This window comes from Rhipicephalus microplus, chromosome 7 (genome assembly GCF_043290135.1).
Source record: "Rhipicephalus microplus isolate Deutch F79 chromosome 7, USDA_Rmic, whole genome shotgun sequence".
In the NCBI taxonomy this organism is placed as follows: Eukaryota; Metazoa; Arthropoda; class Arachnida; order Ixodida; family Ixodidae; genus Rhipicephalus; species Rhipicephalus microplus.
Window position 1 is genome coordinate 41,382,887 of NC_134706.1, and position 13,909 is coordinate 41,396,795.

A 13,909-nucleotide genomic window follows, 5' to 3' on the forward strand; every position below is an offset into this window, starting at 1 on the left:
CTGCATATAATATTGCTGCAGGAATGTGGAGAACGCAAAACTGCTAAAAGCATTGGCATACAGGGGTACAGGATAGCCAGGCCGACCCTGCACCCCGAGAAGAACAAGACGCGAGGAGTGGCTACCTTCATCCGGAAGGACGTAATGTCCACCGAAAGGGACGCCCCCGCATACAAAAAAGGCCTCGAAACGGTCCTGGTGGAAATCTTACCACACAGGGCCGTTAAAAGAAGCATCTTTGTGCTCAATGTTTACAGTCCTTCATCAGATAAAAAAAGAGATTTCAACGGACTACTTACCTCGGCGGTAAAAATGGCGGGTGACAATCCGCTCATAGTAGCGGGTGATTTTAACGCCAGGAGTACCGAATGGGGATACTTAAAAAGCGAAGGCGAAGGCACCAAGTTAGCAGAAAGCGCGAATGCGCTGGACCTGCAGCTAATAAATAACCTTGCCCTCCCTTCAATAAAAGGTAATTCGGTACAGCGGGACACAATGCCGGACTTAACCTTCACCAAGAACGTCAGAGCTACCTGGGATAACCTCGCCGAAGACCTAGGTAGCGACCACTGCATCCTGGAAATTACCGTTGAGAACGAGGCGAAAGCGCCAAGAAAATTCAAAATCACAGACTGGGACCAGTTCCGTAAAACAAGGGAGCAGAAGGGCAATACAGAACTCTCATATGAAGCCCTCTTAAATGAATTAAAAATGGCAGCGAATGAGGCCACCAAAGAAGTCGAGACTGATGAATCCATCCAGGCAATGGACTCTCACCTGGCCAGTTTGCTGCAGAAAAAGCATGACCTAAAAGAAGCGTGGCGTAAAAACAAGCTCAACCGACAAAAATCGCGCACCTTGGCCGCGAAATCGAATCTCACGCCAAAACACTTTGCGCCCAGCAGTGGAACAACACATGTGACGAAGCAGATGGCAAAATGAGGAAGGGAAGCAAATGGGGGCTGCTCAAACACCTTATGGCGGACAGCGACAAACCCACCAGAGGTGGCACCGAGCTGCAAATTGAACGATTGGTGCACAAGCATGCCCAGGATAGTGGTGGACCCCAAGCTCTCCTCAAAACGCTAGGCCAAAAATATCTCCCACTGGAAAGCAAATCAGTAGCTTGGGAAAACAAAAATCCTTCATCTGGAGGTCGACCGCAGGAAAAGCTAGACGAACCATTCAGCGAAGCTGAAATATGGTACGTTCTACAACAACTCAATGGCAGATCGGCGCCAGGGCCAGATGGAATCGACAATAAACTGCTACGGAATCTAGACGATAAAGCAATTGTAATCATTACTAAGAAGATAAATGAGGCATGGGAAACGGGTACCGTGCCCAAAGAATGGCGTAGTGCCAAGGTTTCGCTCATCTCGAAACCTAGAATACCGCTGAGCATCGATAACTTATGGCTCATATCACTCACATCTTGCGTAGGAAAGTAGCTGAGCATGCAGTACTCAACCGTATCACGGACCACATTGAGAGCAATGGGCTCTTTCGACACAACATTATTGGCTTCCGCAGGGCACTGTCCACACAGGACGCCATGTTGATGTTAAGAGAACACATATGTTACGGCCTCCTTCACACGCCCAAAGCCATATTAGCCCTGGACCTCGCCAAGGCCTTTGACACCGTAAAACATGAACACATACTGGGTGAAATATCGCACATGAATTTAGGCGAGAAACTCTACAACTACATTAAAGGCTTTCTGGCGAACCGAACCGCCACCATACGCATAGGAGAGCAATGCGGCGAACCCGAACAACTCGGAAATATTGGCACCCCACAAGGGTCAGTGCTCTCGCCATTGATCTTTAATGTGGCGATGCACAGGTTGTCGGAGAAGCTCGCTCAAATCCCATTCGTGCACCATGCCATATACGCGGATGATATTACCATATGGGTCCCATGTGGCCACTCATATGGCGCCTTGGAAGGAATTCTTCAACAAGCACTGACTACAACTGAAGAATTTCTTAAGCCAACTGGACTTGCACTGTCCCCCACTAAATGTACTCTAACGCTCTCTCACCCTCGACGAAATTCGGGCGAAGAGGAGCAGCAAGTAGTGCACAAAGCTGAGAACAACCAAACAATACCGCAAGTATATACGGTCAAAGTACTAGGGCTAACGTTAAGCGCCAAGGAGGGCCACAACGAAGAAGCACTCAAGCGCCTTGAAAAAAGCACGAACAATTTTTCAAGAGGCATTGCTAGAATCGCCAACAAGAGAGCAGGCCTCCTAGAAGACAACATCATGAAGGCGTATCACGCATTTCTCGTAAGTCACGTAGCATACGCGTTCCCGTTTCTGAAACTTACGAAGGCTGAAATCAAAAAGGTCGACTCCATGCTTCGCAAGGGAAAACGGCACTCGGCTTGCCCAATAGCACAAGCAACGAGAAACTCGAGCAACTTGGTCTGCACAACACAGCCGAAGAAATTTTTGAGGCTCAGAGAGTGGCACAGATCACACGCCTGTCGTTGACGCAGGCAGGCCATCTCATCCTACGAGACACAGGCATTTGCCCAATTTTTCAACCAGAGAAAAAAACACAACTCGGTAATGACGTGAGGAAACACATTAGGGTTAAGCCAATCCCCCGCAACGTTCACCTTACGTTCAACAAAGGGCGAAGGAAAGACAGAGCGAGGGCACTCATAAACAAGGCAAAAAAGCACAACACGCACGCGCTATTCGTAGATGCCACCCGCTACTATGGCAGGGAGGCGTTTGCCATAGCGGTCGTTGATATAGACGGAAACCTCATAAACGCGGCAACCGTCCAAACAAGCCATGTCCACGAAGCAGAGGAAATGGCGATGGCGCTAGCCTTGCAAAGCTGCCAAGCCTACTCCACAATATACACAGACTCTAAGACGGCGGCACGAACGTTCGCGGCTGGCCTAGTAGCTAGAAGCACTGGAAAACTCACCGTCAACGTAATAAGAGAGTACGAGAGCAAATAAACCCTTCTTAAGGAAGAGAAAGCTCAAATCTACGTATCCTGGTTCCCAGCCCACATGGGACAGTTACCGGGACTCGACCGCTGCAATCCCAACGAAGAGGTCAACCGCCTGGCGCGTGAGCTCACACGCCGCGCCGCGGACAACGACCCCTCGATGAGTGAGTGGTACGAGAATCTCTGCAGCCAGGACAAAGCACTCACATACCACGAGATCACTTCACATTACCGGGGACAAAGACGTGCCTTCCCAGCACCGCACCCAAAACTTAACAAAGCACAAGCTCTAACTCTCAGAAGATTGCAAACACGTACGTACATAACACCATCCACCTTACACAGAGTCGACCCCGACACACCACCCACATGCTCCCTTTGCAACCATCCCTATTGCAATTTCGAACACGCGCTCTGGCTGTGCCCTACCCATAGCGCAGCACAACTGAATACCCAAGAGGCTTGGCAGGAAGCCCTCAAGAGCAATCAATACAAGCTGCAACTACAGGCGGTCCAGAGGGCCCGGGACATCTCTACAAGCCTTCGGCTGCCAGCGCCATCCTAGGTGTAGCCTCCAGGTTGAATTAAGGGTCGAATGGCCCTTTCTCAGCCTCCTCAGGAAATGTTTAAATAAAGTCAATCTCTCTCTCTCTCTCTCTGTGTACACATAGGCTGTGTAAGATATATCCGGAAATAAAAGTCTCTTAAACGAATTGCCTTCTGTGTATGTATGATTTTTTCAGAAATAAATTTCTCTTAAACAATTGCCTTGCATGTTCGTGAACGAGACGCTTCATGCTCTCCCATAGCGGAGTACCAAGTACTCTAAATCGTCTACCACTTTTACTAAACACAGGCCTCGGCATAATGCAACATTTCTTTTTGGTTGTTGATGCAGTTGCTCAGTGAAATGAAGGGTCCCCGGGATTTTCTATACACAGGCCGCGCGCAGCTGGGCCCCGAAGGCTCATGCGTCGCAATTCATTGGAAGGGCACAAGTATCAATCAGCTAGTGTACGTAACTTGAAGTCACATTGTGTCATTGCCCCCTATCTAGAGGGCATCGTCCCGATGCTTATGTCGAACTGGTCGCATGGCGGTCATTCACAGCACCTCGTCGTGGATGCAGTTAACGTCAAACAACGTTGTGTCCTCGGCGTTTCATTGCCTGTCGTGATACGGTTTCATCCTGACCACATGCACAGTTTCCGTGCGATGCCGTCGTCGTGATGAAATATCGTGTCTCTCTGGCGTAACTTCGTAGTTGAGCGAGCCGACGTGGTGAAGCACTCTGTACGAACCGAAATAGCGGCGAAGCAGTTTTTCGACAGGCCACGTATCCACACCCATACTCTGTCTCCTGGTGCGTACTCGACGCCCCTTCTATACATATCAGCCAGCGTTCTGTTCAGTCATTCGGTCAGACCATTCGCTTGAGGATGATATGCCGTCGTTTTCCTATGGCTGGTGTGCGTCAATTTCATATTACATTTAATCAGGTAAGCCGTAGATGCAGTTCCTCGGTCCGTGATCAACACTCTTGAAGCTCCGTGCCGCAGCACGATGTTGGAGACGAGAAATTTGGATACTTCAACGGCTGGTCTTTTGAGAAAAGTCGCTGTCACGGCATATCAGGTTAAATATTCGGTCGCAACTGTTATCCACCGTTTTCACGATGACGACGTAGGAAATGGGCCCAGTAAGTCCATTCCCACTTGTGTGAATGGGGACTCCGGTTGTTCTATTGGTTGAAGAAGACCTGCTGGTTTTAACGGTGGGTTTTACGTCTTTGGCAGTCCCAGCAGATTCTTACATAGTGTCGTACAGAGCTAAGCAACTTTGGTCAGTAGTATTTAGTGCGGATGTGTGCTAATGTTCTACTTACTCCTAAATGTCCAGCTGATGGATCGTCGTGGCAAGCCTCTAAAATCTCTGGTCGCAGAAGGGAAGGAACGACAAGCAGGAATGTCGCTGTATTGTTGTCAAAGTTCCCTTTATACAGGATGTTGTTTCGTAGGACTACTGCTGACAAGCCGTGGAAAAAAGGTCGTGGAAAACCGACAGACTGTCCTTGCAGGTACTTGATCAAGAGGAGTAGCTAGGGTCGGATCCCTGATGATGTGCCATTTTTGACGGTGTCACGGCTCCGAAGAAAACAAAATCTACACTGTCCTCGGTGGAAGCAGAATCAGCAGGTTGAATCGGAGCACGTGATAAGCAGTCCGCATCACTGTGCTTGCAACCTGACTTATACACAAGCGTGATATCATACTCCTGTAATCGCAAGCGCCATCGTGCAAGCCGTCTACGTGGGTCCTTGAGATTAGCCAGCCAGCATAGTGAATGATGGTAGCTTATAGCTCGAAAAGGCCTATCATATAAATATGGTCGAAACTTGCTGATAGACCATACCACGGATTTTGCAGCGAATACAGCCAGGCACCGCCCGGATTTATATACCATCTGATTCTTCTCGTCACCGAGAATCCGAAGAGACCATATTCTAAGGTGGGTGATAATTTTTGAGATATTACTACCAAAAAGCAGCCCCCACCAAGAAACGTCTACTATTCCTAGAACCGGCGCTCCGCGTCGACTGGGGCGGCCTCACGATTGCCAGGCCTCGGTGTTCGTGCCATTCAGGCCGTAATCATCAATAATGGAAGTATAGTGGCAGAATGAAGACGCCACCCAACGGGAAGGCGAAGATGTCACCCAACGGGAAGATGACACAGGCAACGGCTGGACAGAAGTTCGAAACAGAAAACGTGCTAAGAAAGGTAGCCAGCAACGCCGTGGTAGCCCTAGCCCTACCCGAACGCCTCGAACGCGCGGTGCAAACCTGATATCTCGGGTAACCAGAGCCAGCTAAATGACAAGACTGCCGACAGGCGACTACAAGATAGTTATAAGGCCAAGAGGAGGACTGCAGCTACCCAAGCTCAGCTTAATGGAGCTAGACGAAGCTGTGTACGAATCAGCCGAGATCCCATATGAAGAAAGAGAGACGGACACGATTTGTCCGAATAATTTCCACAACATCTGGGTCGTCAGCACCCCAAACCAAGACCATGCAGGGAAATACCAAGGTATCAAGCACATCAAAGCCAACGACAAGTTGTATGAGGTGGGAGTATACAATACGGCCCCGAAACTCACTGACAAAGGTGTAATCAAAGGAGTTCCCTTCAACGAAACCCAACGGGACATCACCGCAGCAATTATTACTGCCCGAAATCCTACGGCGATAGCAGCCAAACGTCTTGGCAACACATCAACAGTTATAGTCCTTTTTGACGGCAGCAGAGTCCCGACGCACGTCATGTACAGAGGAGTGCTCACACGCTGTTCACTATACAGAAAACAAGTTGACTTTTGCAAACAGTGCTCAGACTTGGGTACAGGAGCGACGTGTGTTGGAGGCCAAACAACAAGCTATGTGCGGGCTGTGGAACGCCTGAACCGAGCGAGGACCACCACTGTCAGCCACGATAACAGCTGTGCGGCAAGGATCATCCCATGGCCAACAAACTCTGCAAGGCCAAGTTCAAGACACCCATACCACGGCAAGGCATTCTTTCTCGGTCGCTGAGTAGTTCACCTCAGCTTTCGAAAGAGTGCGACTGGCATACGCAATGATTCGTTCTTGTCCGTTTCGCTATTGGATGAGCACGGCCTCAAGACCTAAATTGCTTACATCCATGTGGATATCGGTTTCTGCTTCCTCGTCAAAATGCGCCAGAACAGCATGGCTTTGAAGACACTTTCGTAGTTCATTGAAGGCATCATCTTGTTGGGCAAGCCATACGAAAGGCATTTCCTCTTTTGTCCGCCACGCCAGTGGTTCAGCAATTCGTGAAATTTTTTTTAAAAACCATCGATAATAGGCTCAGAGACATAAAAAATCGCATACAGCCTTTTTGCTGGCTGCTAGCTTCGGAAATTTTGATAGGGCCTCAGTTTTTGCAGGGTCTGAAGGACACCTTCTGCACTGATGACATGTCCAAGAAAATAGAGCTCACGGAAGCCGAAATGACATTTTTGCGGTTTTATCGTCAAGTCCGCTGACTTTATCGCAGTGAGCACGGCTCTGAGCCTTTCCAAATGTTGCTCGAAGGTAGCAGAGAAGACTACAACATCGTCGAAATAAACCAGGCACAACTGCCATTTCAGACCACGAAGCACTGTTTTCATCATCCGTTGGAATGTGGTGGATGCTGAACAAAGGCCAAAAGGGAGTACATCGAACTTGTAAAAACCGTCTATTGTTACAAACGTTGTTTCTTAGTGATCTGGGAGGGCGCGCTGGTCGCCGAAGAGAGCGGACGCGCATCACGTTGGCTCCGTCTTCCAAGAACTATTTGCCAGTGGTTTTCGCTCATTCAGCCCATGAATTTTACAACAACGCTTGCGGAAAGTGACCAGGATTCCACTGACACCAAAATTGAAGGTTGGAAAGGACTTTTTGTCGGATTGGAGAGGTTTTCAACCAGCGCCTCTTTGGCCCGACGCTCACGAAAGCCGGCCACCCGACGAGACGCGCTGAGCGTCTCCTTTGACGCGGGCGCTTTCTTCGCCCATCAACGATGGAAGTCCAAGTGAACGGGGAGGATATCTCCCCCGAAAAGTTTTTGGAGGGCACGGATTGGTGCACCATCAGATCTAAGACCGAAGTTAACCGTGCAAACGCGCAGAGCAACACCTAGAACGGAGCCCCCTCCTGCACCGGCAAGGGAGCGGGCTGCAACCGACAGCATTCGCGTCGACAACCGCGTAACATCAAGCAGCAAGTCATTAGAAAGAGCAAAATGTCACTACTCCCACAGAGCGATTTCAAGATCGTGATACGAACACGAGGAGGCCTCGACGTGGTCACCAGTGAAATCGTGCGCCTCGCATCGGTGATTTACCGCGCGGCCGACGTACCGCCTCATGAAGCAGGGGAGGACACGGTGTGTTCCAACAACCATCAAAACATCATCGTCGTGAGCACACCCTATGCCTCTCACGCCGATAAGTGCAGACAGCTTCAAGACATCACCATCGGCGATCGCCACCACGAGGTTAGTGCGTACGAGACGGCCCCCGACAACACGGTGAAGGGAATTATCAAGGGCATCCCGTTGGAAGAAGACGCCATGTTCATTCATACCAGCATCGTTCACGCACGTATCCCTTACGCCCTGGCAGCCCAACGGCTCAGTAACACCACGACCGCAATAGTGGCGTTTGAAGGACCGCGAGTGCCCACTTATGTCAGGTACGGCGGCGCTCTCCTTCGCTGCACCTTGTATCGCAAGCAAATCGACATGTGTCACTTCTGCGGGAGACTTGGTCACCGCATGGACATGTGCCCAAAGCCCAAGGACAAATAGTGTTGTGGTTGTGACGCCCCTAACCCAGGCGCCAATCATCAGTGGTCCCCCCATTGCAAGCTGTGCGGGGGCACACACATGACGGCGGACCGCAACTGCCGTGCAAGGTACAAACCGCCCTACATCGTCACGAAGAGACAATGGGAACGACGCAAGGCCAACGAGGAGGCAGAGGCCACTGCCACCAACTATTCCACAAGCAAGGCCCGCTCAAGATCCTGGACACGCAGTCAAAGCCACTTCCGATCTTGTAGCCGCACACCGGGACCCCGAAAGCAGCAGCAACGCCGAGCTCGCAGCCGAACACCTAGACGGACCTCAACGAGGGACGCGAAGGCAACTGACTCGTGAGCTTTGCAGATGCGGTCAAAGGAAAACGTGCAACAAACGCGGAGGCTGGCGGCAAACACACACTAAGATTGAGGCGGAGATAGCTCAGTTAACACAGACGATACAAACTATGCAAAAGCAAATGGAATGCATGCAGGCACAGATTCACGCAAAGAACGAACTCATACAAAAGCTCCAGTCTGCCGCTCACAGCGAGACTGATCAACAGGCAATGCACGAAACACAAGAAGAACTCGTAGAGGACGTTGAGATCGAAGGCCCTGATACTAAACGCGGGCCGGCTATCTTTCTTAAAAAGTCAGTACGTTCCAAGCGTACGCGCGCAGCAACAGGCGACACCCGAGTGAAAGCACTTGAGGCTCACGTGAGCAATCTCGAGAAAACTATCACCGCGACTATCATGCGTACGATTCAACAGAGCTTGGAGAGCATTTATCTCAGATTGTCGATATTAGAAGCTGCCAACAGCGCGCTGGTGAGGTCGCATAGCGAAGCGGCGCCACACATGTAGTACCACATAGCCATGGCAAGACACCCTTCGAAACAAAAACTTACAATATGGCAGTGGAACTGCAGAAGTTACAAAAACAAAATGGCGCACCTACAACAATACCTGAAAACGATCCCTGAACACCCAGACATCATCATACATCTGGAAACAAACGGCCCCGCCAAACTTTCAGGGTACCAGTCTATAACAGGCAAGGAGGAAAATCCAAACGTCACCACACTGGTCAAGCGAGAACTCACGGTTATCGAACGCGACACCCAAGTCAAGGATATTGAAAATTTCCTCGTAGAGCTAATTCCACCACGTAAGACGCCCGACAGCATCTTCGTACTCAACGTCTATAGCAGTCCGAGATGCCGCAAACTCCGCTTTCACGTCCTCTTCAAACGAGCACTCGATATCGCCCAGGGGCAACAACTCTTCATTGGAGGCGACTTCAACGCGGTGCATACGGCGTGGGGTTACAAACACGATCAGCCGAAAGGCAGGCATTTGTGGGAAACAGCGCAACTCGCCGGCCTTGAGCTGGTCACTGAACCAACGGCACCAACTAGGCAGGGCAACAGCGTCAGCACTGAGACCACGCTAGACCTTACCTTTACGTGCAAATCACGAAAGGCGACTTGGAGAAACACCATGCAAGACTTGGGCAGTGACCACTACATTATCTCTATAGAAGCAGAAGGCGGCCCACAGGAACACAATGCCGGTCGCCAAATGAAGATCACGAATTGGGAAGTACTACGGAAAAATCGACACAAGCAACAGATTGACGACATCAAAGACATTGAGCAAAGGACCGGACAACTTCGGCGCGACATCGAGAGGGCGACGCTAATGATGTCGTCAGCAGCTGGGCTTGATAGAATAGACACCCGGTTACTGCACATATGGCAAGCCGAGATCCAACTGCATCGCCGTTGGAAAAGACAACGGCATAATAGGAGACTGCGAAAACGAATAGCACAGCTCAACAAACAAATAGAAAAGCACGCACTTGACCTGCAACAACAGCAATGGGAAGAGAAATGCGCGCAGATGATGGTCAGCTCACTACGAGTCGCACATGGCAGATACTGCAGTACCTCATTGATCCCGCGAACACAAAGACCTCACAGAGGCAAGGCATATGCAAAATCATACACGCTTACGGTGGGACGGAGCAAGATTTTCTACGGGAAGCAGAACTCCATTACATATCCCAAACGTCTCCGCAAGTACATCCGGACTACAGGGGAGAAGGCAACGCCATTCTAGACGCAGAATTCTCAATTTCTGAAATCGAGGCGGCCCTCGTCAAGCTCAATACCAAGTCAGCCCCAGGCCTAGATTGAATATTGAACAGGGCACTGCGCAACCTCGATTACAGATCGCTAGAGAAACTCAGATTATATTAACGAGTGTTGGGTGCGTGGAAAGTTACCCCAGCCATTGAAAGAAGCGCAGATCATACTTATACCGAAACCCGGCGAGAAATTACAGCTGCAGAACCTGTGCCCTATCTCCCTAACATCTTGTGTAGCTAAACTGACGGAGCATGCGTTCCTCAATAAGCTAACAGATTACCTCAAGCACAACAACCTATGACCACACACATTGATTGGGTTCAGAAGACATCTCTCCACACAGGATGCTTTTCTGCAACTAAAACATCGAATCATAGAAAATCCTGGGTGCTCAACGAGAGCCATCCTTGGCCTGCACCTGAAGAAGGCCTTCGATAACGTTCGTCACGACGCCATATTGCGACAAATTGACAGAATGAACCTCGGAATGCGAGTGTACAACTACGTCCGAGACTTCTTTACGGTAAGAACCGCACGCATGCGAGTGGGACAACTAGAATCAAATCAAATCAACATTGGAAGCTCGGGTACACTGCAGGGCTTGGGGGTCTCGCCGATGCTCTTCAACCTCGTCCTGCTGGGGTTACCCGAGCGATTACATCAAATTGATGGACTGCACCACACGTGCTATACGCGGATGATATTACGATCTGGACGACAACTGGCAGTGACGGAGAGATCGAGGATCACTTGCCGGCGGCCATAGAATGCGTGGAACATTACTTCGTAGGCACGGGACTCACCTGCTCGGCCGAAAAATCCGAATTACCGCTATATAGACCGGTGAAAAGGGGACGCCCGCCCAAAGACTACGTACCTTCAAAAAAACAAGAAATCGAACTAACATCATCAAACGGCTCACGAATCCCAATGGTAAAGAAGATCCGGGTACTGGGGATGATGATTGAGCAGAACGGCGGCAATGATGAAGCACTGCGCAAGATAATGGCAAAGGCCACCAGCTCAATGCAACTCATCCGACGCATCACGAACAAACATGCGGGCATACGACTCATACAAGCCTTTGTTATTTCACAACTAATGTACATAGCACCGTTTCACAAATGGACAGTTGCGGAAAAAGACAAGCTTAACGCCCTGATACGCAAGACGTACAAGTTCGCGTTTGGACTGGCGCCCGAAGTTAGCACCAGCAAACTTTTAGAGCTAGGGTTGCACAACACCCTTGAGGAACTGGTGGAGGCGCAACATGTTTCTCAGCTCGAGCGCCTACCCAAGACCCGTCCAGGCCGACACCTACTCGAAAAACTTGGCATCACGTACCATACGCAGCACGGCATCAAAGTCGAAATTCCAGGATCGGTACGCGAGCAAGTATACGTACTCTCATATCCTCGCAACATGCCCCCCAACACCATACGGGACGGCGTAAAGCCAGGGTACAACGCATTACTCAAAGCTACTTCAATGACACTGAAGCGGTTTTCACTGATGCCGTGCGTTATACCAATAAGAAGAGTTTCGTGGCGGTAGTTGCCGGCCATCGTGGCAAATACATCACAAGCCTCACTGTGAACACGGCACATGCTGAAGCGGCAGAGGAAGCGGCTATAGCACTGGCCCTCACACAGACCAATGCCACATACGTGATTAGTGATTCACAAACAGCAATCCGCAATTTTGCCAACGGACGTATGTCGCGAGAGGCGTTTCACATACTCCAACGACATCCCATACATGCAGGAGAGGTCGACTTCGATAACCCAAGGCACCTGTTAGGATCCCGGCACATACCGGACTGAGCACCCCCAACAAAGCGGCTCACCGCGTTGCTCGAGGCCTCACTCACCGAGCATCGCCGGAGGACGACGAGCCCCTGCGGGGAACTGCAGACATCTGGGCATGGGAGGATCATATGACCAGGTTTCACGACATCACCACACACTACCAGTTACAAAGAAGCATATACCCATCTCCTCACGAAAGGCTAAATAGAACGCAAGCGGTGCACTTCAGACAATTACAAACAGATTCATACAGAAACCATAGACTAATGCACGCCATGTATTCAGACATATACAATACAAACAGATGCACATCATCTGGCGAGGTTGCCACCCTTAGTCCCATGCTGTGGGAGTGTCAGAGCCTAATAAAAAATTCGAACAGCGCCAATTCATCTCACTCTTGCACCACCAGCCTCCGCTTGTGTTGGAAGGGCGCACTGCTCAGCTCGAACCTGACACCACAACTCTGGGCTGTCCAGCGTGCCGAGGAAGCCGCTTCGAGACAAGGTCTCGGAACCGCATCCGCGGTGGGTGCCCAGGCCCACTAAACAACGCCGGACTCGAATCATCTGGATTCAACAAATAAAGTTTATGTTCTTCTTCGTGATCTCTTTCGTCAACTTCTATCTGCCAATATCCACTTTTAAGATCCAATGAGGAAAAATACCTGGCATTTCGCTGCCTATTCAGAGTGTCATCAATTCTTGGAAGAGGATAAACATCCCGTTCGGTGACGGTGTTGAGGTTCCGGTAGGCAATGCAGAAACGTAAGGTTTGGTCTATTTGTTTAGAAAAAAAGGGTATCAATTTAGAGTACCCTGTACTCTACTATGGGAGAGCATAAAGCCGTCCCGTGGGTGAGGTTAGAAAAAGTAGTTAACGATTCAGAGTACTAAGTACTCTGCAATGGGAGAGCATTGAGCCGTAACGTGGGTAACGCCGCACATGCTCAAATCAAATCAGCGGTCTTGATTTAGGGGCAAAGCTCCTTATAGCGGCACCCGTTCATTCCTCGTAGCCGTTGTAGTATGTAACAAGTATAACATTTTGACCTACAAGGTGATGCCGGTGAGAGATTTCTTCCGTGCGTTGTTGAACAATAAAAAGTGCTCAATGTACATGCCAATGGTTGCTAATGGGGAATGAGAGACAGGAGCATTCTGCTTTTAGTTAACGCGCACGCTGCGATCACCATTAGCAGCCATTGGCATGTACATTGAACACTATCTGACAAGAAAAGGTTGCTACGTTATACTCGCTGGGCGTAACCTGTTTGGTTTTAGGAAGGTTTAGCGAGCGTTGGGCCGCAGTGTCATGAATACAGTGAACTAGTATATACCATGAACTCGAGGTAGTTAAAGGCGGGAAGTAGACCCGAAGCGCAAGCCGTAAGAAAGTGTGCGCGTGCCACCTCTCGTTTAGTCCTTAAAATGTCCGCTGGATAGCGGTGCTTCTATATAGGGAATATATGATGAAAAGATGCGAGATGGTGGTACTTGGAGTGTTGAATAGATGGACGAACGGACACACAGACAGATGCATGGGTGGACGCATGAACGGACGCAGGGGCGGATGCATGGACGAACGCAGGGACGGACGC